The following is a 27,356-nucleotide window of genomic DNA, read 5'->3' on the forward strand; positions in this document are numbered from 1 at the left end:
ATGAAACCTTTATCAGTGCCAAGAATTTGAACTTAATGGAAAAGAAGGTCCATATTGAATGATACTTTTCTTCTTCCTTTTGAATTGAATTGAAATAATTTTCTAAGGATGGAACTTGTTTGCCATATCATTGTATCAGAGACAGATTTTAGATATCCATCATTTGATTAGGCAGGAAAAACATAAACAAGCTCAATCATGTGTGGAAGCTTCTAATGGAGTTCAAATATAAATGTAATTTACTAATGCCAGAAGTGCAAAATTTGCTTAATTTGCATGGCAAGTGCAGGGTTAATAAACAGGAAGAAAAAGATAGAGAAGCTGAATACAGAGAGGAGCAGAGACACAAGCATGGAACATTCCCCTGAGCTGCTCTGCAACAGGAGTTGATAAAGCCCTTAATATAGTTAAAAATACAAGTGGCGCTGTAGCTCAAGTGGTAGAGCACTCGTTTTGAGCTGAAGAGCTGAGGGACAGAGCCTAGGCCCAGAGTTCAAGCCCCCTGACTGACAAAAAAACAAAAACACAAAAAAGCAAAATTATTGAAACAAAGGAGGAGGCTACAATGCTTGATAAGAAATGTACTCATTATCTTGCCCATGTAATTGTAACCCCTCTGTACAGTTTTTAGATTTAGCTTAAAAAAATATAGTTAAAAATACAAAAAGCCCACTTGGATCTTAACCTACCCCAGAAAAATGATACAAACCAAATATATACAAATTGGTTGACTAAGACAATTTCCCAGTGAGGTGGAAAAGTCTCACAATAAAACCCCACCCGGAAACAGAGTGCATGGAACGAGGTCATCGGACACATCCTGTCAGTCAGCCTTGGGTATTTTATGATTAATTAGCCGGTATGGTTCATTTTCACTAAAAAAGTCAACTGAAATTCTAGTTGGAACAATAAACAGGTTGAAATTTTTCTTTCCACCCCACATTTCACCCCACTCACAACCTTTCCTAGGTAAACATGTTCTATTACATGATAAAGAGTATTAAACATTGGAGTTGAACACTGGTAGCTCACACCTCTAATCCTAGCTCCTCAGGAGGATGAGATCTGAGGATTCTGGGTAGAAGTCAGCCTGGGAAAGGAAAGTCTTTGAGACTCCAATCTCAAATTAACTACCTAAAAATCTGGAGGAAGTAGACATTTGGGTCAAAAGATAGAATGTCAGCCGGAAGCAAATAAAGCTAAGGGACAGCTCCCAGGCTGAGCTCTACCTTAGTATCGATTTCCCCCACCCCACCCCCAAAAAAAGATTATTGAAGATTGGGGCCCTAGTTTTAAACTTTATGAACTTCAGTTGCCAAAAATACAAAATAATTCCATATTATGTGATTCCAGATTCCAATGGAATCACATAATGGCAGTCCCTTGTTTCTGGTCAATGCTTAGATTTAGACAACATAGTTCCAGTGCTAACACACTCACCCACCCAATCAGAGAACCCACACTGCCTTCATGAGTGCTCAGTGAATATAATGTTGACAAAAAGAAAACATTGAATGCGAAATATACATCTGTCCATCACAAGTTGGGTGGGCATCTTGGGTAAGGCCACAGCTAAGTATTTTCCCCAAGAGTCAACTCTCCTGCAAAGCTGAAAGGAAAGTGAAGGGATTTAACAAACTTAATTAAAGTACAGCTAGAGTAAAGTAAATTTGGGTAATTTATGGATGGGATGCAAAATCGACATCAATTTGTGAAATTAAAATGTGGAACTTCAAAGCTGTTTCACCCAATGGCTGCCTCCGGTGTTGCCCTCAGACCTCTTCCTCACCAGCAGAGCTCTTCAGGGAAAAGACTCTGCGTGGATGAACGTCGGATAAAGAAGACCCAAGTGGTGAGCCCCAAAGAGAACAGACTCATGTTCATCTGTAAGCATTTCATAACTCAGGCAGTGCTGGAGTGCAGACTCTGATGTGGGAGGTTCAAATGAGAATGGAGGACCAGGATGTACCTAACACACAGTGTCTGGCTGTTCCACAGACTCTCAGGGGTGGAGCACCCATTCTCTCTAATTTGCAATAGGCTGGAAGAAGAAAGAACAGGGTGGTTTGAGGGGGCTCCCATTTCCTCCACTCAGAGCACCCTCCCTGTTGAGACTCCTAAAGGCAAACGTTCCTAGTGATTTTTCCTTTTAATTTCTGGGACTGGGGTTTGAACTCAAAGCCTTACCCTGGCAAGAAACATTCTCTACTACTCAAATCACATCCCCAATTCTTTTTTCTTTTTTCCGCTGAGGATTCACATGTTTTCCAGGCCAATCTAGAACTGCGGTCCTACCTATACCTCCCTAGTAATTGGGATTATGGGCACGGCTACTTCTATAGCCCCTTTACTTGATTTTGATAGACAACTGGATGTTTATCACATGCCACCTCACCCTTGGCAAAACCACTGAAGCAAAATGAAGACCTCTCTGGCCATCTGCGTCAAGTGACCTGGACATAACAACAAGAACCCAGCCCAGAGCTCCAGGTAGCGTAAATACCAGCTGGACAGCAGCAGGATAGGCAGGAGAAATAGTGTGGCGATCAGAACTGGTCCGTGTTCCCTGCATCCTCCGCTCCTCACCCCAGGATCAACTCTGCTCCAGCAGGAGCAGGTTTTTCTCTAGAACCTGCACACCCAGCTGGCATCATTAGACATGTAGCTTTGGCCAGTTGCCCAAGTGTATTAATACTCTGATGTCTAGGTTCTCAAAATTTACAGTTTAAACTTTGTAACTGAAGTCCTATGGGATGACATACAGTGTACCTGTGCTGCATGCCTATCTGCATGCCCTCACTACCCATTCATGGATGGTAATGACAAGGTCCCAGAGTACAGATCATTTTGTGTAAGCACAGAGTTAACATGTTTTATCCATGAAGAAGGCAGTAGGGGGCTGACAGCCCTGAGAGATGGCTTTCCACCTTTAAACCAGAGCTAAGCTTCCCACACAGAAAGATCATGGTGGCCTCCAAGATGACCAAAAAACTCTTCACAAACCCCTTCTATTGATTATGTCCCTGAATCTTCCAGTCATCCTGATGACACATACAAAGAGTGCAGAGAAGGCGGCCTGTGGCTCCTTTACCCTCAGTCCTGAGTTCAGTAAACCAAAGGAGAGTCTCTTGCTAGAACATGTACTTAGGAAAAAAGTGAAACAAAAACAATTGATTGTGTGCGTGCACGTGCACGCGCACGTGCACGCGCACGCAGGATTTCTATTATTTTGCTAAAGAACCAAATGCATATGCATGTTGGAGTACGCCTGACTGTTCTCATTTTAGTGATGCTGGGTAGTTAAATATGTTTGCATTTGCATTTAAAACTGGCAAGGTGCAATATAAAGGATGCAGTGTAGTTATTTAAATTTTCTATTTTTTTCTTTACTCGGGACAGTATTAAATAACAAATAAGAAACACCAAGAGATGCTGAGAAAATAGCGTAGAAGGAAGAAAAATGTATTTTTAGTTCATTTAGCAACACTTTTTCCCCTGCTCTTTGAACCACAACTCTCCTCCCCCCCATTTTCATCTCTTTGCAAATTCTGTAGTCAGCCTTGCCTGGGAAAGATAGTAGGAGCCCATCCACTTACTCCCTATGGCCTGATTAACAATGTGCTTACATAAAAGCTTACAGCAGAGCAAATTCATTAGCTTTCTTCCCAACCCATTCCTAACAGCAGACACTCAGAGCAGACGTGGAAAAAGGGGCTCAAGTTCAAGGCCAGCTCACTGAGTTCCATTTAATTTTCTTAAGCCTCTCCCAGAAGATAGATTATTTCATTTCTATAAAACTCACACATATTGCAGAGTGCTTTTAGAGACTGATATTTTAAATAGACGTTGGCTATCACAGCCATGGTGTACACATAAAATGGCATTTCCTAATGGCACCCATCACATTCATTGGTACCCCATTGTCAAAATGGGAAACCCAGAGCCAACGTAGAGAAGACAGACAGGAGGAAATTCCTGCAGCACGTTCTTCTACTTTCCTGATCTTCTGTTCTGATCTCCTCTGTACTTGCAATCTCCTCATTCGTTTCTGGCCTGGATTGGTGTGAGAGGCATCCCTTTCTGTACACATCTGCTTTCTCCAGTCCTATGTGCAGAGATGATTTCAGTGTTTAGTTTCTTCTTCTGACCTCTCCCTAGCTCATGTCCTCCTACACCACCCCCCCACCACCAATGTTTCAGCCCTCCTCGGTGCAGCTGGCCATGACTGAGAGAATGCTTCCAAACAAAAGGTCATATTCTGCTTCATTCTCCTTATGGTAGGGAATTGGCCAAGGAGGAGGGCACATTGTACTCTCAATGTTTTCATTTCATTGTTCTACTGAACACTGGAGCTGATGAGCTTGTTTTCTAGCCTATCAGAAATTCTCTTCTCCCAGCAGTGGTGAGATCAATGAAAACAGATGAGGTATCCAAGGTATCTACGGCACCCTTCCTATAGCTGACACTTAAGAATAACAGTGACCATCCCATGCCTCTGTGATCAAACCTCATGGTCAGCAAGCTTCCTGACATGTCTGTAAAAGCTTAAGGCAGTGTGGACTCATAGTCTCCAAGATGTAAATTAATGAATGTGTTGAATGTGGCTATGTTTCAGTAGAACTATCTTTAAAAAATACACAGATGGCAGACAGGATTCGGCCTATAGATCTTGGAGAAGTGGCCCGCTGCAATCAGCACCAAGAAAATCCTTCTTTATCACATTCTCCCTTGCTACAATACCATCTTTCATTCAGTCTATTGCTTGGATCAGTATCTCACCTCACCACTTCCCATAATTCATCTAGCCTAGATAAGGTTGAGGGGGTCATCAAAGAATGGACATATGTTGTTGTCAGGGAAACAGAGCCCTGGATCCATCAAGATGTCCAATCCTGTGAGAAGAGAGCCAGAGGAACTGAAGCAGCCGGTCACCATGCCAAAGGGGTCACATGTCAGTAGAAGAGAGAGGAGTGGAGGGATCTAAGTAATGGATAGAGAGATTTTTCACCTAACAGTTCTTGTTTTATCTGGCCCCTAAGAACTGGAACAGGAATGATCAGCATTCAGGACTTGAGATCTTCCCAGTTTTCCATAAGACTTTATCAGCCCATTTTCTTTGACAGTGTCATGAGGAGAGATGATCGTGCGAAGTATGAGCCCTCCCTAAAAGCAAATCTCTCCAGCATTATTTTTCAACCCTCTTCTAATAGTGTCCTCTGTTCGAATTATGAACCTTCTAGTTCTCATACACAACGGTTGGATTTGATGCTCCAGCTCTTGAGAATCCCTCACCCCATGTCCACCTGGCAGATGACTTTCATCCATCCTTGTCATCCATCTCAGTGGCTTTCCCTGAGGATTTGTCCCTGGTGCTTCCCAAGCACCATGTATAAACCCTCCTTTCTGACACTGTGATATCTTCAATTACACTTAGCTTATTATGATGTCTTTATAAGTCAGTTCTCCCTAGTAAATCTTGAAATCCTGCATGGTTAGAACTTTGAGCCTTTGAATCTTCCTATCACAGAAGTAAATCCTTGATAGAAATATTTGTCATTAATAGTGTATGAATCCTTAATAGAAATATTTTGGATGATGGAGAAGGAAGGAAGGGAGGGAGGGAGGGAGAGAGGGAGGAAGGAAGGGAGGAAGAAAGGAAGGAAGGAAGGAAGGAAGGAAGGAGGAAGGAAGGAAGGAAGGATTGACTTTAATTGATTAGAAATCAATTGGGTTGGAAATTTTTTAAGTTTCAGTTATGTTGTGCAATTTTATTAATCAAGATCTTAAAGGCAGTATATATGGATATGAATACTTATTATCATAAATAATTACCACAAATACATTTTCACTATATAAATTTATGAGCTGTGGAAAACGCAAGAAGAATCTGGCCAATATTTTAATAGTGTAACAGTTGCTTCAGACAAATTATTCAAGTTTTTTTTCCATGTAATATCTTGAAATTATTTTGGCTTCCATAATAGTCTGTATGTTGAGAAAAGTATTAATGTGGCATTTTCTGTGCTTGAATATGTTTTGTCTTTATCACGATGCTTTTCATCTTTAATATTTTCCTGTATCTGAATCTCTGTGTCCAGTGTCATCAAGAGTGCTAGACACCTTCATATTTTCTTATCTGAGGTTTGCTTAATGTTTTATATTTCCTTATGTGAGGTCCATAATAAACAGTGAAATAAAAGCTCGTTTACTTCTTTTGGGTTTTTAAAATAATTTTTACGATGTGAATTTGATCTGCTTTCTAAGTTTTTAAATTTATGCAGTGATGACTAAAGTGAGATTTTATTGTATATTCTAATTTTATATCTTTTTCTTGAATGATTCTTTGTTAAAGATAATGTGGATATATTTTTAAATTTGGCAATGGAAAGATTAAATCATTTTATTCATAATTGATGGCACATGAGAATAGTAATGGGCTGTTTCAGGCGTTTCTTTGGTGGTACTAGTTTGAGTTCAGGACCTTATTCTTGCTGGATCATGCCTCCAGCTCTCTTTTGCACTGGTTGTTTTAAGATAGGCTCTTGCTTTTTGCCTGCACCTGGACTATAATCCTCCTATTTTACACTTCCCACTATACTAGGGATGGCAGGCACATACCATCATGCCCAGATTTTCATTGAAAAGGGATCTAGCAAACTTTTTCCTGGGCTAGTCTTAAGCTTCTGTCTTCGCTGTCTCTGCCCGTTAAGTTGCTAAGATTATAACCATTGGCCATCACCTGGCTAATCATTTTGTTCTTGTAGTTGTTATTTGATTTATTCAACCATTCTAACAGGTAGAGATGTATTTTTACTTTTCAAAATTGTTGAAATAGGGCCGGGTGCTGGTGTCTCACACCTGTAATCCTAACTATTCAGGAGGCTGAGATCTGAGTATCGCGGTTCAAAGCCAGCCCTGGCAGGAAAAGTCTGTGAGAGTCTTGTCTCCAACAAACCACTTAGAAAGCTGAAAGTGGCGCTGTGACTCAAGTGGTAGAGAGCTTGCCTGGAGCTGAAGAGCTCAAGGACAGCGCCTAGGCCCAGAGTTCCAGCCCTATGACTGACAAAAAAACAAAAAAAGTTGAACTAGGTCTTAAAGGTTATGTTAAATAAGTAAATGTTTATATAGTCATTGGGATCATTTTCTTACCTTTCAATGCTTATAGGCTATATTGTTTTATACAGAATACTTCTCTAATAATTAGCTACTCAATAATCCTATTAGTTCTTGTACTTGATTCAACTAGGCAATGCAGTAATTAAGTGCCTAGGTTCGGGAGTCAAACTCAAAGGCCTGATTCTCTGCTTCTGTAATGTAAAGATCAATTACTTGAGGTGATAGGAGTCGTGGATTGCTGTGAAGGCTGTGTGGGAAATTTCATGTAAAATGTGCAGTGCACACACTTGGTGAGCTCCCAGACCATGTTAGCCATTATCAATATTGTTGGATGCCACTTGGATGTGTGCACATTAATTTCTTTCTCATCTTCTCTGAATAATAATTCCGGCAATCAGCAATTTTTTCTCTGTTTAAGTTCAATAGAAAAGCTATTACCTAGAGGCCTCAAAATTGCCATTGTTTGGAAGAAATCAATGAGGCAATACGAGCCCATTTCTGATATGACTGGATTGTAGCCAATACTGTGGCTGCCTGAAGAGACCTTTGACATCGATGTGCTAGCCTGCAGCTCCATCCTGGGTGGATGCTTTTCTGGCAGATTGTCTGGAGATTTCCTTCAGCTGTCTACATCAGTATGCAACTTTCAGTCTCAGACTTGGAAACAGGATGGTGGCAGAATCTACAAAGCCAAAGATTCTGGGTCTCTCAGGGCAGCTATTTCTGTCATTCACACCCAAGGGATTCAAACACTCAACTAATTGTTTGAGAGCATACTTCTGCCTCTCCTGGGGATTCAGCCAAAATATTCTGAGCCTGGGCAGACACTTAGAGCAGTATTGTTTCTGTGGTACAAAAAGAAACACGTTGGTCAGATAGAACCCAGACATGCTTTGCAACATTATTTGCATAAAGAGAAGCCTGGATTCTTTTCCAAGAAAATTCTAGAAATAATGGTTAAACCTTCAATGTAAAATTACCTATTTGGAGCTTAGGTTTAGAATATATAGCATAATAAATTTCAGGTGGATTAATGAATTAAACATAGAAAAGAGTGAAAATATGTAAACCTACCAAGTAGTGTGAGAGCTAGAAAGGAAATGTGGTTTCCTCATCTTTAAATGGAGAATTTCTAAATTCAGGCACAGTGCAACAAATCCCAAAGGAAATTGTATCCAGATATGGAAGGTTATGTGCTCTTTGAAGTATTAATACTTTGAATGTTTGTACTTTTGTTCTTTGTTTATTTTGGTGGAGGTACTGGATATCGAACCCATGACCTTGTACATGCTAGGCAATCACTCTAACTAATACTGAGCTATATCCTCAGTCCTTTGAATTCAAGTCTGCTTTTGATATAAGATTTAGTAACTTTTTCCAGGCTGCAGTGAAATTAGTACCCCTCCTGCATTCACCTCCTGAGTAGCTGGAATTACAAGCATGCACTATCATGCCCAGTAACACATTGGACATTTTTGAAATGAGAAGAAAAAATTAGCAGGTATTTGCCTACTTCTCTGGTTTCTTCTTAGACCATATAAATCTTTCACCTTTTACTTCTGTAAAAGCACTTGCTCCCAAATAGCAATTTATTATCCTTACTTTATAAAATATCTATAATCCAGTAATAAAATTCCATTATTCTAAATTATAGATGGATTATTTTAAATAGATGTATGTACTTATAACCCTTTTAGAGATGATATTATTACCTACTTCATGGAATTTTCATAGGATTCAATTTAATAATGCCTGTAATATATTTAGCACTCTGCTAGCACGCAATTTAATTCCAGCATTAAGCATTATTTTTACACACATGAATAAGAGTTGTGATCTCCCCATCATTAAGAAGGTTAAAAGTGTCTGTTTCCTGTGATTCTAAAATGTGCATAAACCTCAACTTCTAAACACGAAGGGGACATAGACTACGTTGTTGCTGTTGAGAACAGAAACAGCCACCACAGCTTGAAGAAATAATATGTGACTAGATCTAATACAAGGGTTTTACTCCAGTAAAACTGAGGCAAAAATGATTCCACATCCAAGAGGCATGCTCTGAGACCCTCACCCAGACAGTGCTCGAAATGGAAAGCCAGCCAACCCCCTTTCTTTTCTGTGGACTCGGGTAAGAATGAGTATAAAAAAGGAGTCCCCTAGCCTGCTCAAAAGCATCCTAGAATATCTCCACATATTGCACACACTGTATGAGATTTTCAGAAAATTTCTTGAAATTTTAAATTTTAGCCCACTTTTGTCTGAAAACAAAAAACATGCTTCGTTAAGTACAATTAAAGGAGTCTAGCAAGACAAAGAATATGTGGACCAACAAAATGCTGGAACTCAATACTTACAGAGGAAATAGAAATACTGGCTTGGCACAGAGGGTACCTTAATACCTCTGACACAAACAGTTTTACCTAATATATTCATTATATTTCTCTACATTTCCATTTTAATTATCCCGAAGAAAAGGCGGCAGCCCTTTTGCCAAGTGCTATAATTTATACTTGCTCTAGCAAGATAAGTAATACCACTCTAAATACATCATAAACAAAATATTTATTAGGAAAACCTCATTAGCATGCATTTCATTCTGATAATAAGGTTTAGGAATTTAAATTAATATCAGTGTTATTTGAGAACATGGCTATTAACATTTAATAATATTTAGCATTTATATAGTCCTTTGTGTTTTCGAAGTACTTTAGTCGTTAATTAATTAAACCCCAAATTATCATTGTGAGCAGGTTCAGCTCATGGCTCCTTCAGTTATGAAATTATATTCATGAAATACTTTAACTTTCCCAACTAGAAGTTCTCACAAGCCGGTGTTTCCTCAGAAGTTCTTTCTTGCAGTGTGAGATGGTGCAGACAGACCAATGGGTTCCATTTGTTAGCTGTGAGGGGCAGATAGGAACCAGACAGGGACAACTGGCCGCGGAGAGGTGCTGAATCCATCTTTGAATGTCTGGACTCCTATTCGCTGACAGTTGCGTCCATCCCCAAATCCTGCAGCGCCACATACTGACACCACCCAGACTCCATATTTAATATGTAGGTCACAAAAACACCCTGTGACTCAGAGTACAATGGGCTCAAGCCAGAAGGCATCCATACCTGGGCAGTACCAGCTCCCCTTGCAGAACACAGAGAGATTTAGTGTGACATTTTCAGCCCCATGCTTAGGCCCATAGGCGTAGATATGAGCAATGGGAATGCAAAGGGAGGGCAGCTCAGCCACTTCCTGTCCTGCAGGAAGTACCTCAGAGAGCTCTTGATTCTCTTCCAGAAACAATGTCAGGATGGGGCACCAGCTTCCTCAGATGGGGAGGGTCAAGGTGGGTTGATTTACCTGTGTGGTCCAGGATAGCCGGCAGGAAGTGCTCAGCTGTCACAGAGTCTCAAGGTTGCCTCATACAGCGGATCAGGGATCAGGCAGAAGCCGACCCCCATGGGGTCCCTCCCTAAGGGGCCAGGACGGAGACTTCCGTTGCTTGCCTCTGAAGAATTATTTTGTCAAGGCTAAGCCGAGAAAAACTCCAGCAATATCCATGCACTGGGTGGAAGAAAGCCTAAATTTATTATCAGCAGGCAAAAAGAAAATTATTATCATCTATCAGAGTGGCAAGGAAGACAGGAAAAGCGTCTTAATGCAGTCACCCTGTGGGTAGGAGCCGGCCTTCCCTGGCTCTCTACTGGGGTCTCAAACGCCTGTTTTAAAAATACAGCCCTATGCACGGGAACAGTCACAATGATGACCTGTAGCTCCAGTGGTCTGGAACCTCCAGAAGGGAGTCACTTTTATACCAGATCAACACAAACGTAACAAAATTATTTTTCTTCTTACATAAAGCCTACTTGGCATTATACGGCCATATAAATTCCAAGCATGCTACAAATTATCATCCCGGGGGACTGGCATTTCTGGGCTGTGGAGATAGCTGTTTTCCATGAGTCCTCACTACTCTGTTAGTAATTTGTAACTGTGCTTAAGGCCTTCAGGAAACACAGACTTTGTTTATGGATGGGGTGAGAGCAAGGGGAAAAAGAGGTAGAGGAGGGAGAGAGACCGAATTTACATAACCTTAATTTTGTTTACCTTAGTCTGAAAACCTTATAAATGTTGAAATAGGCTGACACAGAAGATATTCAAATATTCATCTCCAATCCAAACCATAACCCTACAGTGTTTAATGGGTTTTGATAACTCACATGACATAAAAAGCTATATGCTGTACAATTCAAGATTCCTCAGCTCTCATATGGAAACGCACAATGCTCAAGCAGACAGTCTGCCTGTTCTGAGCACACTGCGAACATCCTGGTCACTGGGTTCTCATCTGAGCTGCTTCTATAACCTGAAATACTCATGTGTTTTTCAGTTGTCCACAGTCTGGTGGCTCTTAGAAGAAGTGGAATGTTAAGCTTTATGCTCCACACCACAGGCAGAGCTTTTCGAACATGGTAGACACATAATGCTTTTGAAAAAAAATAGGATTGGAGTCTAAAATAATTGACCATTTTTTTTCTGTGCTTACTACTGAGAAAGGGCATTGAACTCCTAAAGGAAAGACATGTCTCATGAAACTTTTTCAAGATACATATTTTTTAAATGTAAACCCAACAGATTTGGAGGGGGTTGGGGTCAGAAACCGGATGGATGCTCTTCAGAGGAAACCTAGCAAAGGAGGCTTTTAAGAAAGAAGTACCTTATAACCTTAGCTAGCAATGGATTAATCCACCAGGTGAACATCCACCTTCTAAGATGGGGAAAGGAGATGAGAACGCTTCCCACCCGGCAGCTGGATGAACTCTGTGTTGGCTGAAGCCACTTGTGTTCCTTAGATCTAAATCAGGTGACAGGCAGCATTAAGCCAGTGGATGTATGAATCATGAATCAGTTCTTAGTTGGAATTGCAGTTAGAATGTTTTGTCATCTTTCCATGGGGTTCTATGCACCAGCCAACTTTGTGGTACTGTGACAAAATGCTTCAAATAAACCACTTCAAAAGAAGTGTATTTTGTCTATGGTTTCCGAGGGTTCATCCGTGGTTTTGTAGTCTCCTTGCTGTGGGTTGGGAAAGGCAGAGCATAATGGCAGGGCAGGCATGGTCGAGCAAAGCTGCTCACCTCATAGTAGCCACAAGCAAAGCAAGAGATGAGGGGCCACGGTAAAGATACAGTCACCAAGGGCTTGCTCTCAGTGACTTCCTTCCTTTGACTGGGTCCCACCTTCTACATTGCCCATCACATCCTAATAGTGAGTTCAGTTATGAACTCACAGAATGGATTAATCCATTGATGAGATCCGAGTTCTCATTATCCACTTACTGTCCAAAAATCCATGGGAGGGCAACCTTCTTAAGAGGACATTTTAAACCTAAACCATACCATTATATTTATGAATTGTTTCCTTCTTGAAATAGAATACGTAGGATAAAAGCCTTAAGATGTTAAGAATCCATTTCGTTTGACATCTTAAATGATGCATCTGTCATAGGTTTCTGCTTTGTGTAGGGTATTAGGTTAAGTACTGTGGACTCAAGGGCAAAAACGTGTCTGTGCTGAATTCGAGAAGGACATCATCTATTTAGCAGAAGGGCCTGATGTATAAACAAGAAACAGTGTGACATGTTTCATTGTATCAGTAAGAATAAAATGCTATGGAAACACAGAGCAAGAAGCAATGTATTTTGCCTGAAGAGATTTTATAAAAGGAAATGCATTACTAAAGAGCTAACTGTGGGGACGACTCAGAGAAGAATGACTTGCAACAATAAGAAAATAAGAAACATTTTTGGTGTTTGGAGATATTTATAAGCCCTTGGGTTGAGATGACTGGTCCATTGAGTGACAGATGTGGTAAATTCAAATGCCTAACAAACAACATCAACCCATAAAGCAAACCTTAGGGGATCTGAGGCAGATTAGAAGCTGAGGGTCTGATGTAGAAAGGCCAGCCACCAGACAGCTCTGACTGAGTAGTTGCCACAGCCAAACTGCTGGAAGCATGGAAGTGGGATTGGGAAGGGGGAAAAAAGAGAACAAAGAAGAAAAATTCTAGGTTTACTGTATGAAATCTACCCATGGTCTCCTTTTTGATTATTCAGAAATTGTAATACTGTATAACCATCAAACAGAATGTGGGAGGATTACGTCTCACTTGAAGGTGCATGTATGAATTCCATGACACAGGAGATCAGGCTGAGGAAGTGAGCAGTTTGTTAGAGGAAGAGACAAGATCATGAACACGCTTTGCCTTCATGGCTGGTAATAAGGGTATTTAATAATTTTAATGGTGATGATGGATTCACCTCTTCTAAATATTTAAAAAATTACATTACAACCGTGTATGTTTGACTGTTGATCAGTTATACCTTTATAAAAAGTTATTGTCACAAGTGAAAAATAATACATTGAGGGAGAACACAAAGGCCCAATACCTCTATGCTTCTGGTCATAAAAAATAAAATTTACCAAAAAAATATTAGTCTGGCCAGGTGCTGGTGGCTCACGCCTATAATCCTAGCTACTCAGGAGGCTCAAATCTGAGGATCAGGATCATGGGTCAGAGCCAGACAAAGCAGGAAAGTTTGTGAAACTCTCCAAAAATGGGAAGTAGCGCTGTGGCTCAAGTGGTAGAGTGAGCCTTGAGCTGAAAAGCTGAGAGACAGTGCCCAGGCCCAGAGTTCAAGCCCCACCAAAGTATCAAAGTTCAAACAGATACATTTTCCACTCACAAAGAGCCTCCAGCTTCACTTACATCCCGTTCCTTGCTCAGGTGGCTCAAGACAGGACCAACACCAGCCCACAGGCCAAGCCTTCTGCCCCAGACTCTTGGGATTCCTGAGAACAACTCAGAACAAAAAGAATAAACGGAGGGAAAGATATGATGCCTGACTTTCGGTCTCTGTGTTTCTTTAGTTTCCTGTTTATATAATTTAAGAACAAATAGAATCATTTGGGATGGATGAAGAAAGACAAGGGTAGGCAGGGAAGTGTAGAAAGGCAAGAGTCAAAGGGAAGTACAATCATCAGGTTTGGGCCTACCTCAGGATCCTGTGCTGCTCTCTCTGTGTTCATTTGACAGTCATTTTATCCTAAATGCCTCCTGAAATCCGTATTCTGGACCCATCACAAGAAGTGTAAGCCATGATGGGAATAAATTGCTCTAAAGCTGCACAGATTATGGTTAATCAGCTCACCCTCCAGGAGATTACAAATGCAGCAATATAGCTCACTTAAGACAGAAAAAGGGTCCAGGGCTAATTTATGATGGTAAGATTTTCCTGATGAGCCTATTTTCCTGTTTCATAAGCTTAATTAATTAATTAGCCTATCGTCTTTCATTTTTATTATATGTAATACTATGTGTTCTCTCATGAGAAATACATGCAAGCCAAAGAGAGAGAAACTTGTAACTGGTCTTACCTATGAGAGGTCTCTAGGGATTTAGGTGAAGTGAAATTCCTTTAAGTGAAGTTAAATTCTATAAGAGAAAAAAATTACACATTATCCCATATACAATAGATTTTTTTCACCCTGACTTTTCTTCTTGAATGAAAAAGCAATGCTAGCAAATAAAAAGTAAGGTTCCAAATTATATTAAATCCTTGTATTTACATCAGTGATACAACTGTATCTAGTATAAATTCCTAACATAACGGATGCAGTTCTGCTCCAAGGGTCACATTAACATTAATAAAGGCCATTTAATTCCACAAATCATATCAAAAACTGTCTGTACTGGATGTTGAACCATGGGAGGAAAATGGATAGGTCAAATGACAGGTAATACAACACATCAAAGCTCAGTTAGGAGGAAGCTTTCTAGGGAGTGAACACTGATCAGATAATTATATCTATAATGTTCAGTAGAAAGCAAAGGCTGTCCAGGCAGGTGGACTGTTTGATCCCAAATGTCTCACTTATTTATTTTGTGGTCTTGGAAAATCATTGATTTCTATAACTCATATCCCATGACATAAAGTAAGGACAATGTTTGATGTTTTATAAACATACAACAAAACATAGCTGAAGCAGGGTACTGCTGGTTCTAAGCCTGTAATCCTTAGGAGGCTGAAATCTGAGGATCATACTTGGTTCCAAGCAAGCCTGGGCAAAAATGGCCCTGGGACTCTTATCTCCAATAAACTACTCAGACAAAGCCAGAAGTGACCCTGTGGGACACTAGTGCTCAAGTTGTAAAGCACCAGCCTTGAGCACAAAGAGTCTCAGGGACAATGCCCTAGCTCAGAGTTCAAGCCTCAGGAATGGCAAAAAAATAGCTAACATTATTAATTCATAGGAGAGATGCTAAAAATATCATTTTATTCTGCCAACATCTTCTATAAAAGAATTACATTGCGACTTGATAAGTAATATTTTTTGAATACGTTTGTACAATTAGTCAGGAGCAGAGCTAATTGGAATAGAAGATGACATCATGAACTTTCTATCTCCCTTTGTGTTTTCTTTTAGAGATATTTGTCTTTTGTTATAGCTTCATTGAAGTATAATTATCATAGAATAAGCAAAAGTTATGTAAAGTGGGCAATGAAACAAGAGCCACACTCAAAGATAATGAACAGATCCTTCACTCAAATGTTTCTCCTCCCTTCTACATAACTGACCTCTCCCTTTAGAGGACACTGGACAACTGATCTACCTTCTGTTATTAAGACTGAATTTAAACCAGCTTCTAGGAATTTTATAGAAATGCAACCATATAGTATATGTGTATACATTATAAATAGTATTTTTATTGGACTGCCTTCTTTTATTTAGCATAATTAGTTGAGACTTGTCCATTAGTTCATTTATCAATACTTCATTCCAGTTTATTGCTGAGTTATATTCTGATCACAATTTGTTCATCAATTAGCTTGTAGATAGAGATTCTAGTTGTTTATGGTGTAGGACTGCTATAAATCAATTTGCTGTAAACATGAGGTACAAGTGTTCATGAGACATTTTTCATTTGTTTGGAGTCAATGGGGAGGAGTAAATTACCTGTAATAATTGGCCATTTGGCCAACTGGAGATGGTAGTTGTCGTTTTGACATGAATTACCCACCTGTTATTTTTTTTTAATTATAGTGCCATTCTGCATCCCTGTCAATGGTGTTTGAGATTTCCTGTTGCTCCAGATCTCTGCAGATCTGTGTAATGGTCAGCTTCTCTTAGATTTCCATTGCAGTGTGACAAATTTCCACAGACTTAATGACTTCAAACAACTTACACATATTAGCTCATATGCATGGTCCTGAGCTTGCTTTAGAAAAGCCCTCAAACACTGGAGTCATAACTTAGGCCCTTTTTCTTGTTTGTGTTTTTGAGATTAAATCTTGTGTTGACTTTGCCAGGGTGAATGTAGGACCATAATCCTTTGGTCAGCCTCCCAAGAAACTCGTGTTCCAGGCAGCTATCACTGTGTTTGCCTGAAAGTTCTTAAAATATAAATTTTGCTTCTTCTGAATAAGCTTTGAATGTTTATCACTAAAAGGAAAACTGTAATTTTTGAAGAAGTTACTCACAATAATTTGTATTGTCCATGTGATTTCTGCAAGAGATGTAGAGATGTCCCCTGTAATACTTCTGATATTCATAATTTATCTTTTCTTTTTTTCTTCTTTTTTCAGTTCATACTATCTAAATGTATCAAGTTGATTGAATTTCTCATGAATTCTGCTTTTGTTCTACTGATTATATGATGATTTCTTTGGTTTGTCCTTTTCCATTATTTCCTTCCTGCTTTCTCAGGATATAATTTATTTATCAAGCGACTTCCTAATGCTGAATATAAAACTGTTGATTTTGTTTCTTCATTTATAAAATGAAAGCATTCAATGTTATACTTCAATTATGAATGCTTATTTATTTGGATATTAAGCTACCACCCTGCTATTAGTTTCTCCTTAGTCTATATATTCTTTATTCCCTTTTTCTTCTTTTATGTCATTTTTGAAATGAACTGTTTGTAATTTGTAACTTTATCACCTTTGTCAGGACCATCCAGGGTATTTCTAATCTCAATGTGATATTTTTTTAACTCTGGAATTTAATTTGAGTTTCTTGCCTTTGCTATTATTGCTTCTTAATATACTTGAACAATATATTTACAATTTCTAAAAATGTCTTGGCTTACTAATCCTCTTACATTTTCTATTTCTGTGTCTTACCTAGTGATTGAATTTTATCCCTCTTAAAAACTTTTTTTCCCTGTTTTCTTATATGCCTTTTAATTTCTGCATAGATGACTGACATTGTGAATTGACACTGTTGGATGCTGAATTCTTTTAAATATTTTTGGGTTTGTAGGAACAGATTGATTCTTCTGAGGCTTGTTTTAAAACTTTGATAGGCAGAATGGGAGCAACCTTTCAAGTAGAGTTAATACAGACCCAGTGACGAGACAATCGCCTTCTGATTTGGAACACCAGCCCTTGTGCAATATGAGCGTTCTCAGCTCCAGTGGAGAAATCAGCATCTTGATGCTACTCTTCTGTTTCTCCTTTTCTTTTCCCTAGCTCTGAGTAGTTTTGTCTTGGTGTGAGCTCACTACTGCTGTGTTGAAGATTTCAGAGTTCTCTTTTGCCGGGGCTTTAGAGCTTTTTGTTTCTGCCATGCTTTTCTCTCTGGTATCTTGCCCAGCTATTTCTAGACACCTTGAGTTCCCCAATTTTACAACTGTGTCTCTTCAGCTCAAGTATTCTACAAACTCAGTTGTGTTTTTATAGTCTTAGCAATGAGCTCTGGATATTATAAGATAATTAAAAATGAATGATACAGGTTGAAGTAGTATATAGTTAGGGTTAAGATATGTTAATAGGCAATGAGGTGAATTTGTAATAGAATAAAGTAACCCACATTAATATATTTTACATTTGCAAAGCTTAGAAAGACGAATAGCTTGAATATCTCCTGTAGCAGAAAAGGAAAAGTAGCCTAATGTTTACATACCAATAAGGAGGATTAATTTTCTATTGGTTTTACTAAAAGGTTACACCTCGCTGTTTGGGCAATATGAAGCAGTATGAAAAAAATCTCAACGTTTTTTAAGTAGAATGGAATTACACAAATCTTAAGGAAATTAACACATTGAACTCCTTTCCCAAGTTTTTTGACTTTTTAATCTTAAAAAAATGTTAACTAATTTTCTTTAGATATTTTAAACTTTAATGATAACTAATGAGAGAAAGACAAGGTCTTCAAAAAGAAAATCAAGTTTAATATATATTTATTTCCAGATTAGTATAGGAGTGTTAGGCTTCTGAAGAATTATTGTGAGGAGAAGACTATCAGGAAAAGGAGATACTGTGAAAGACAGAAAAAAAAAAAACGGCTAGGAAGGTGGCTCAGTGGTACAGTGCTTGCCTTGCATGCATGAGGCCCTGGGTTCGATTCCTCAGCACCACATAAGCAGAAAAAGCCAAAACTGACTCTGTGGCTCAAGTGGTAGAGCGCTAGCCTTGAGCTGAAGAGCTGAGGGACAATGCCCAGGCCCAGAGTTCAGGCCCCATGACCCACCAAAAAAAAAAAAATCGTGATAAGTTACAAAGAAAGCCACATTGGTGGTAGGTCCTGTGATTAAGACTTGGCTTTTAAGATACTCATATTTAAGATCTGGCTTACAGAAAACAAATTATCCAAAATAGCATTGGTAACAAAAGTTCATGTCCCATATAATGACACTGGTATTGTTTTTGGTTTCTGTTGTTGATATTTAGAAAGTATTTCTTTAAATTTTTAAAATCAAGACTTACAAAGGCTTCAAGCAGGGAGACATTCATTTATTCATTCAATCAACTTAATCAAGCATGTATTACACATAAACCATGAATCTGAAAACATAATGAATGGAAGTTTATTAAATAGATTAAAGAGATCCAATAAATAGGAACATTTTTGAAAAAATTATAATTACAGATGAAGTAGTTACAAAAAATCCACTTGCAATCTTATAAAGTGCTTTTGTTGTTTTTCTTTTCTTTTCTTTTCTTTTTTGGTCAGTCATGGGGCTTGAACTCTGGATCTGGGTGTTGTCCCTCAGCTCTTCAGCTCAAGGAGAGTGCTCTAGCACTTAAGCCACAGAGCCACTTCTGGTTTTCTGAGTGGTTTATTGGAGATAAGAATCTCACAGACTTTCCTGACTGGGTTGGCTTTGAACTGTGATCCTTAGATCTCAGCCTCCTGAGTAGCTAAGATTACAGGCGTGAGCCACCAGCCCAGCTATTGTTTTTCTTAAATATCCCCCCAAAAGGTGGGCCAATCATAATTTTTTTCGGATCAAAATAACCCACTTACTGCCTAGTTCAGTACTAACCTGCAGTACTGCTAGAAAGAGCAGGGAATGGATTGGTATAATCTCTTCTTTGTAGGCTAACATTATAAAAACAAGTTCCATACAGGGTAGCTAACAAATTATGACACATTTCATGCCATTCCTACAGACTCTCCTCACAAATATGTTAACCAGCATAAGTAGTTCTAACTGTTTTGTGCCAAAGGTACCCTAAACGTTAGGCCTTGGTAATGGGAACTGCAAACCCATATTCTAAGTTCTTGTCTTGCACATTCTGTATTCTTGGTTTTTAGACATTAACCATTACACACAGGGTGCAGCCAGGGATTTCCTACTCACTGTAACACGTTCAATGCCTCTTATGATTTTATAATTCCTAAAGGTCTGCAAGCTCAGTTGTTGGTATACACTCAATGGTTTCAAGTACTTTAAACATGGCTACAGATGGACCAGTTACAAGGGAAGATATGTTCTTTAAAAATAGAAGTGATCCAGGCGCTGGTGGCTCACGCCTGTCATCCTAGCTACATAGGAGGCTGAGATCTGAGGATCTTGGTTCAAAGCCAGCACAGGCAAGAAAAGTCTGTGAGACTCTTATAGTCAATTAACCACCAGAAAACTGGAAGTGGCACTGTGGCTTAAGCTATGGAGCACTTGCCTTGAACTGAAGAGCTGAGGGATAGCATCCAGGCCAGAGTTCAAGCCCTATGACCACCCCTGACCCTTGCCCCCCACCCCAAGAAAAAGAAGTGAAGAGGGAGGAAGGATGCAGCTAGTGACCTGGCAAATAATCCAACATATTATACAGATTCCATTAGTTCAATACGTATAATGGCTTCTAAACCCATCTATATATATGCATCTACCTGTACGTCGCTGTACCTTCCTTAAAAATGTGTGCACAGTACAAGAACTGCATGAATGCTCTGCTGAGATGTGACCTCTACCATAACAGGAACCAGGTAAAACCCAGGTTCTGTCAGTACATAGAAGGAAATGAAAGGGAACTTACCTTTGAATCATATCTTGATGAAAATGAGGAAGAATTCATGAGCTGAGGAAGACTAGGATATTCAAGTGATAGAGAATAGGAAACATAAATACGTAAATGTATACGGGGTTCCTGATACATCATGGCTCCCGGTGACTGGGGTTGGGTTCTCCTCTATCTCTGGCATTTGAAAAGAATATGGTTGTCAGGTATACACTTTTTAGGCACTCTTTCCCCTCAAGTACTGAAAGATATGTGCTCTCAGAATGATCCTGTGTCTCTTCTTCATTCCATTCATTTTGCTTTAAATATTCAGAGATATTTGCTATAGATATTTGCTAAATACATTTGCTACACATACATTGTGTACACACCTAGAAGCTACCATGGTCATATCTTCTTGCTGAGTTAAACTTGTAAATGTTTTTTCCTTATGTCTACTTCTGATTTCCTTATGAACTACCTTGTCCAAATTATTATTGCAAAACCAGCTTGATTTGGATGAGTATTTTCATGAAGTATCTTTTTTCCTGTTCTATTTTCAGTATTTTTATATCTTCATATATTAGTTATGTGTTTTTGTAAACAGATTGCACTTGAGATTCTTAACGTTTAGTTTGTCAATCTTTGTATTTTAATTGGAACGTTCATATTTATGTGCTTACTGACTCTTTAAATTTACATCTTATTTGCATTATAGCTGTGTTATCAATTGTATACTTCTTGCTTTTTTGCCTGTTTTATATTTTTAAAATTAATATGCCAAGAATTTTTTGTCTCATAAACACTAAAACTCCCTAAATTTCCTATCAGTTGCTTTAGATTCTCTGATGTCATTCTCTCTTAAAACTAGATCATTGCAGGGACTTACACCAAGACTATGTTCTGACTTTATCTCCCAGTAGGAAGAATAGGTTCTGTTATAAAAGTCTTATCATTTGGGGTTTTGGGTAGAGATATTCCAATGCTGATAAGAGTGGTGAAAAAAATCTCCGTGGCCTACAGCTCATCCTCAGAGTGACTAAACTCATAAACATTTCAGCCATGATGGTTGTAGTATGCTCTGTAGCATTAAATGTGAGTTTCAGTGCAATGAGGAACAAGCAAGATTCTAGGCATAGTGGTTCACACGTGCAATCCCCCCTAGATAGAGATTAAGAGGATTGAAGTTTGAGGCCAGCCCAGCAAAAAGTTACCCAATAGACTAATCACAGTGGTGTGTATCTGGGATCCTGGTTTGTGGAAGCCATAGGCAGGAGACTCATGGTCTGAAACAGGCCCCGGAAGGGATGGGAGCGTTATATTAGGAGAATAATTGCTTTGTACCCAAGTGAATGGTTGTAGGTATTGTTTTTATTACTATAAAAATAATTGATTATAGTATTGTTTTTATTACTATAAAAGTAAGCAATTTTAGTGTTGTTTTTATTACTATAAATGCTAAAGCCTTTCCCATCTTCCCCCTAATGCCTTGTTTGTCTTTTTTTCATATTCAGTAAAACATCGAGAGCTTTGTCTTTCTTATGTTTAGGGATAGTTTTTTTTTAAGATATGACTCCTCATGTGTAAAACAATTGAAAAAAATTGATGAATAATGATGAACTGTGTAATTATAGCTCAGGGAAGGAGATGAATGTCTCAAATATATAGCCATGTACAGAGCTCAGGAGAGGTGAAAAAAAACAATGAGACACTAGACTGTAATCCAATCTTAAGGATACACATTACCATAAGAAAGTTTGGGGGTAAAGAAAATAGTAAGGGTCATCAGAAAGAATAAAAAACGCATTTTTAAAGGCTCAATTTCCAACCTTAATGAAAGAAAGGGAATCATTGAATACATTCCAAATGCTAGTTATTCCATAGCAAAACAAACAAACAAAAAAAAAACAACTCAAGGAATTGTTAGCATACAGGGACTTTAGTCTGGCTTGTCAAAAAAAAAAAAAGTGGGTAAATAAGATTATGTTCCTGACACAAAATAATTACTAAAACATTTAGGGAATTATTTCCAAGATTATGAAACAAGCCATTGAATCAAAGATGGAAATCTTCAATAAAATGAATTTGATAAAAATTGTGAAAGAGGCCCGGATAGAAATATTGATTATGATAGCAACACATAGTTGCTTTTTTTTTTACCTTCCTGAAATTGCATATTGTGAAAATTAAATATGTTTCCAAAGACAAATAGTCTGTGGCCAAGTAACAATAAGTAAAAAATCAATTTTAATATGAATTTAAATGTTTTACAGTGCCCCACTCTATTTTATGATTCACACATTTCACTTTAATGGAACAATTTTTTTCTAAAAAGTAACCCTGTAGTAAACAATATCAAGACACCTTCACAATTCTATAAATCCTTTCATTTGTATAAACATCAGATTTAAGAGATGAGCCGAGTATGTTTTTTTAGTCTCTGCATTATATTCCTTTAAAAAAAAATATGTGCCTGGCAGTCACTTCAGTTCTTTTGAGTTGTGTCTTGAGGTTCATTATGAGTACATGCTCTTCTTGGACTGGAGTGAGAGCATGATGGGAAATAACTCACGCACCATTTGCTTTTCCCTTACACAGCATCTGGATATTGGTAGGAGTTCTCAGATCCCAGTACGGAAGGCGAGACCAAGTGAAAACAGTAGAGGAAGACATAAGATAATGATTTACATGGTACCTGCCACAGAGAATCCTATAATAGTTACCTTTGTATCAGATCTTTCTCTGAGGAAGTCCTGCTAGTATCTACCATCTTCTACAATCATGAGTGTTCTGAATAGACATTCTCTGTTACAAGCAACATACCAGCCACTGCCCATGGCTTCTCACTTTATCCATGGAGACAGAACAGATTGGTATAGGTTCCAGTACAATCCAAGGGCAGAGCTCACATTGTAAAACACTATCCCCAGATGAAAAACGATGTGTTGTCTGTCCTTATGTCTTACAACTATGAGTATTTATTTGTAAAGTAGCCTAGTGTGCTTTGAAATATTAAAAAAAAACAACCTGTTGTATTTTTCTGATGATAAGTAATTTAAGATGAACTCAGAATTTTAATCTCCTCTGTAGCCAAGTATATAAATAAAAATCTGATTTATGATCCCACATTATGCAGATATAAAAGGTATTCAATTTGGTAATGTGCATCTAATCCAAATTGATTATGTTCAGCCCTAGCATTCCAACCACTAAATTATCATTTATGTTTGCCCGTTAATAAAATCACAGATTCTCTCATTGTGTTTTTAATCTTTTGAGATGACTGTTGTCATCCTGGTACATCTCCAGATGATAACACTCGGCAAAGAACACGACTTCTTAATGGTAAATTGCCAGCCTGCTTTTGATAGCACTTGAGAGCTTTGTCCGTTTTTTACATTGGTGATGATGTGTGGAACAGGAAGTAATGTCGTTAGATATTCAGGATTCCATTTGAAACGTAGCATGGAGGGAGGCACCTCAGGAAAAAAAATGAAGATCTTCCAATATAACACTATCATATAGAAGAATCACTATCAATTCATAAAGAATCCAAGGAAATTGCATTAGTAACAAAATGTTTGGTCTAATAGAGGTCAATCCTTATAGTAGAGCTACACAAAGAATTGTCAACCAGTAGGAATGAGAACATGGGTGACTTGCTTTAATTGGATTAAGTTAAAAACTTAAGGAGCAAAAAGTACATCAGTGTGAAAGAAAAATCTGATGACATTTTGTAAAAATGAAATATTTAGAGCTACAGCTAAGTAGTAAAGTGCTTGCCTGGTGTGCATTACATCCTGAGTTCAATCCCTAGTGCTAAAAAAAGGAAGAAAGTTAGGGGGGTGGGAAGGGAGAAGGAGGGATGGAGGGAGGAGGGGAAGGGAAAGGAAGAGAAAGGAAAGAAAGGGAAGGACTAAAATCCTAGAACAAGTACCAACTAATATATGATCTCAAAAGTGAGATTTATAATGGAAACAAAGTACATATTAGCAACAAAATAGTAAGGCTCTGGAAGAATTTCAGAGAGAAAATAATTTTAATGCTTCCATTTTTGAACTCAGAGAAACTCACCATGGAGTTATAGATATTCTCTGACCCTGCGCACATGTTTAGTGTTGCCCTGCTCAACACATGAATGCATGTAAAAGCAGAAAACCTTCCTCTTGCTGGGAAAAAGCTCAAAATCTAGGGAATGAACCTAGAAAACACAAAAGAGAAGGAGAAACTGAACAGTGAACAAGAACTGCATTGTTGTTGCAAATAGTAAATGCTATGATGTACAACCAAAAATAGAGTATACAATGGCATGCATCCGGCAAAGATAGCATACATGTGTCCTGCAAAGATGGGTTCATAAAATTGAACCTGTGCCTCAGGTAAACACTAGATGCAGAGTCTGGTCTAGAGACCCTGGAGCTGGGGACAATTAGGCCAATGACACTAACTCTCCCCTAAAACAATGAACACTGCTCTAGCTAACCAAGAATATTCTTGGTTCTCTAAGGAAAGCAATAGAGCTTGGAACAAATAGAATCTGTATTGTAAAACATGAGTTGAAACAATAAGATTAATAAGATTTAAAAGATGCATACATATGAATAAAAGAAGAGAATGAAAGATGGACATGTATAAAAGAGAAGAAAAATAGGAGGAACTCAGAAAAATAAATATATGTATAAGGGAGTCTTTGTTCAGTAAGAAATCCCTCCTCTCCTTAACAGATTACCTATTCAACAAAGGACTAAGAAAGAGAAGCAGTATTCACATGCCACATGAAAAATAGAGACAAAGCTTTCTTTGCTTTTCGGGATGCAGGCAAAAAGACAAAATATCCTGGTGATAAGAGAACTGGGCTACTGGGAAAACTGTTGGAAAATCCGTCTGTCCTCTCCCGGGGACAGAATGAATCAAGGCTGCAGTGCACAGCAGATCATAACAGGCCCTGGAGCAAGGGCAATCATATAATTTATCATCCACACCAAGGAACTCTGGAGCAGTGAAGGAGATGTCTAAAAATTATACATGCATAAGCCAACTATCTGCAGCAAACAGGAGCATAAGATAACCTGTCCTGCGAGGCCCTGCCTGCCCTGTGAATCCCTGGGGAGGGACCCATGCCACAGGAAGTCAGCTTCTGAAGCTCAGCTGAGAGGCTGATGTGTGGGCTCCAAGTATTTCAGCAGTGACAAATCACCATGCAGACAAATCTTCAGCACAGAGATATCCAGGTCATCGTGAATGTTAAAGACAGAAAAAGGGACCACATGTTAGTGTCAGTCAACAGATCATCCTTGAAAGTTGGGATCCCACCCAACTTGCTTCAACATCGAGAAGTACAAAGAGCAAAAAAGACAGGGTCTACACCCTCTGTGGGTGGACGTGGACCATCCATGCCATATACACAGGGAGAGGGCCATGGAGTGGGAGAGAAAGTGGGAGCCCAGGTACACAAACTGGGGCTCAGGTGAAGAAGGTGCATGATTCAGAACAGCCATCGAGGGAACGCCTGGGGAGGAAGCCAGAGGAGCTGCTTTGTGGACCGGAAGTCAGGATGGGACCGAGATCTCACTCAGGGATAAGAGGGGAGGAAGCTACCAGGGAATAGCTGGCATTGGTAATTCAAAGTGGAAATCCAACCTGATGACAACTGCTTCTCTGAGAACAACACTCTGCCACAGGGGCTACACATGAGCACCAGCTGACAAGGTTCGTAAAAAAATCCCAGTGGTAACAATGAGATGTACAAGACACTTTGTTGAAAACGAGCTTTACAACTTGGGTTGGAGGGAGGAGTTGGGGAGGTGGGAGAGAAGGAATGGTAGGGGAAAAACAAAGGAGAGGTAACCATGCTTGGTAGGAAATGTACTCATGACCTTACTCCTGTAACTGTAACCCCTCTGTACACTATTTTTACAATAAAAAATATTAAAAGAAAACAAAAAACTCCCAATGGCTGGCCCCCACCAATGCTGAGGAAACAGAAGCTCTGCAGGTGGAATCTGGACACTGCTGACTAGAAATATCCTAGGAACACTTAGGATATTTTTAGGTAGTTCTAGAAACGCTGGAGGAAGAAGACAGCAAGATTCAGGACACAAACCACTCCTTTGGGTTAAATGTAGGCCCGAGGAGGAGGCAGTTAATGCGGTGGAAGGCCTAGAAGCCATGACAACCGGCTGATAGTCACTCGGCAGCTCAGGAGGCAATGCCCCCCGTGATGGGAATCTGACCCCTCACAGCCCCTGCATTCTGCCATTCCCAAGAAAGATGCAAATGGAGCACTAGCCGTATCTGCCAGGCTCACCATCCAGATTCTACCAGGAAGACACCTGTGGTCAGACAAAGCTGGGTGTGCACACCAACACCCTACAGAACAGGAATCTGAGGGGTCAGAGGCCCAGGCTCCCGTTTGGTCTTTGGGAAGTCTAAGGGAGCAGGAGTGCATTGTGGGGAGGGGTGCATACAGTCAGGGATTGGGTGTCATTATATAATTGGGTAGGTAAATGATTTTTACTTAGGTAGGTAAATGATTTTTACTTAGGAAGGAGGAAGAATGGAGCTAGTTTTACATTTGAGAAGTGAGCAGCAAACACCCACTTGAGTTCTAAAGGGGTTGGGAGGTGGTCATTTAGGTGCTTTGTTCTGATCTCTGTTCAGGTGTGATAGCTGACGGTCTTGTTTTTGTTTTGTTTGCCTCGCTCCATGGTGTTCATCTGGTTGTGGTGTGAGGGAAACGGTTTAGTCCAGGGCTTTGATGAGTGAGCTGTACCTGCCCAGCCACCAGCGGGCTGCATGAGGGCTATTTTTACTTCCTTATCAGTGACTTTGCCGCATGCACCCTGTGATCCTTCCAAGGACAGAGGAGAGTGAGACGCCTCAAGACAGTAAAGGATCTTCCCTGAGCTTTTCCTGGACTGGTTAAATGTAAGAATGCCCACAGGCTTATGAAAGAGGAAG

Source organism: Dipodomys ordii, unplaced genomic scaffold, assembly GCF_000151885.1.
Source record: "Dipodomys ordii isolate 6190 unplaced genomic scaffold, Dord_2.0 Scaffold98, whole genome shotgun sequence".
Taxonomy (NCBI): Eukaryota; Metazoa; Chordata; class Mammalia; order Rodentia; family Heteromyidae; genus Dipodomys; species Dipodomys ordii.